The following is a 2,372-nucleotide window of genomic DNA, read 5'->3' as shown; positions in this document are numbered from 1 at the left end:
CTCATGAATATTAATTAGGCCATGCAGACGTTTCCTCGATGTGATTATAAATATTAATTAGATTATGCTGAAGTCTCTTCCAATGGCGAATTGGCAGTTAATGAATATTAAATAGGTTGTGTCAACGTTGCTTTTGTGACGGTAGTTATGAGTAGCCTAGTTAAATATATTCGCTACCACTTTATCGCCATCCGGGTGAATATTGTGACAGACAGCAGATGTCATTTATGGCATCATATACAGTTGAAGTTAAGCATCTTCTTCCTCAAATGAACACACTAAATAGTAACCAACTTTAAAATATATAATAAATAGGTGAACAAAAGAAATATCTAAAATATGTGATACATTATTTATTTAAAGAACAAATGCACATGATTTATTGTAAACAAAATTAATTTGTTTTTATTGGATGATATGCATAATATTGCACACTACATGCGATAAATACCTTATTTTTATAGGCTACTCCTCCTTATTTGATCCAGGTATTTTTATTTCTCTTATGAGGTTTCATCTTTATTTTATATTCGTCACCAAATATTTAAATTTATTGCTTTTTGTAATCAGACTCGTTTAATTGAGAGCTGATTCTTCATGGATTCATTTTCTCATCGGATTTAATCTTTGTTGTGTAACAATAGGCAATTGTGCTTGTTTGTCTGTCTGTTGGCTTTAGGTAAACTATCATGAATGCTGGACAAATGTTGACCTGTTTGAACAAAGAAAGCTGTGATATTATTATAAGAAACCTCCACTAGGGAGAGCTGCAGACTCACAGACTGCTTTTTGTGTCATGATGACAGGTTTCAGGCCAATTTCATTTTCCATGCACAGCTGTTGAGGTTAATAGGCCATTTAAAGTTTGTGAGTCACAAATTGAGTTGATTTGTGCTTGCATAGTTGCATAAAACCGTTTAAGCAATGCATGCTGGATAGAGAAGCAATCCAATATCCGTGTCAGAAAAAAACATACTCGGTTACTAATGTAACCTCGGTTCCCTGAGATACGGGAACGAGTACTGCGTCGCTAGACGCTACGGGAAACTCCTTTTCTCCGATTTACTGAAGCCTTTTTTCAATCACAGCAGTGCATCTGCACTGCCATTGTTTCAGAAATGAACCAATGACGGCGCAGCAGAGCTGCGCGAGCCTATGGCGAAGCAGCGCGCCCGAGCCCGCCAAAATGGGCGGGGCATCTGGCTATATAAGCAGGTGCTCGGCATAGGATCACTGATTCATATCGACTGAAGCGACGACAGAGTCGTGCAGCATCATAGCACAGCTAGCTACGCAGTACTCGTTCCTGTATCTCAGGGAACCGAGGTTACATTAGTAACCGAGTACGTTCCCTTTCAATACTTCACTTCGTACTGCGTCGCTAGACGCTACGGGAACCTATTCAATCACACCGTGCTATGGTAGATGAATGACTTATAAGTAATTGTCCAGGGCATCCAGAAGGGGGCCCTGTAGATCAACTACAATGAAGCAGGTCATAGCCAGAGACCCGGATTCTTTTCGGGGTCAAGAGGAGGCAAAGAAATGGGCTAACTCATAGAGGTCGAGCCCGGCCTTACATAATCGTTCTTAGAGCTTCGCACTGCCTCGGAACTAGATAGGGCCGAGAGCGTGCCGGAAGCTAAGCCCAGACGTGGGAACTTCAGTGGGTTTGAGACATAGTCAAACCCAGCAAGGATTAAATCCAGCCTTAGGGCGGGGATATGGTTCCTGGAGCGTTTTGAGCTCAGAGAGACAGTTAAGCAGAAAGGACCTGAGCCTGCAAAGCAGGGACGTCTAGGTTGTAGAACCTGACAAAGGTGGACGGCGAGGACCAGCCAGCTGCCGCACAAATTTCTGCAATGGACACACCACTGGACCATGCCCAGGATGAGGCCATGCCTCTCGTGGAATGTGCTCTGACCCCGATGGGGCATTGAAGGCCGAAGGAGGAGTATGCGAGAGCTATTGTGTCAACTATCCAATGGGATAGTCTTTGCTTTGTGACCGGAGGCCTAACTGCAGTACTGGCGATGCAGAGGTCATAAGGCCCAGCATTCTCTGAAACACTCTGAGAGGAAAGGCCAATCGTGAAGGCGGTCATCAGCCGCTGTATAGCCAGGACACGTTCCGGTGAGGCTACAGCTCTCATTTGGGTTGAGTCGAAGACAGCCCCCAGAAATGAGATTCGTTGGCAAGGAATCATTGAGCTTTTGGCGTAATTGACCCTAGCTCCAAGCACTCTAAGTGGTTGAGGAGGGAGGATCTGTGGGCTATCAGCTCGGCCTCTGACTGGGCTAAGACAAGCCAGTCGTCGAGGTAATTCAGAATGCGGATTCCCATCTGTCTCAGAGGGGAGAGAGCCGCATCCA

This window comes from Sinocyclocheilus anshuiensis, unplaced genomic scaffold (genome assembly GCF_001515605.1).
Source record: "Sinocyclocheilus anshuiensis isolate Anshui unplaced genomic scaffold, SAMN03320099.WGS_v1.1 scaffold333, whole genome shotgun sequence".
Lineage (NCBI taxonomy): Eukaryota > Metazoa > Chordata > Actinopteri > Cypriniformes > Cyprinidae > Sinocyclocheilus > Sinocyclocheilus anshuiensis.
Note: the sequence above shows the minus strand (reverse complement) of the source record.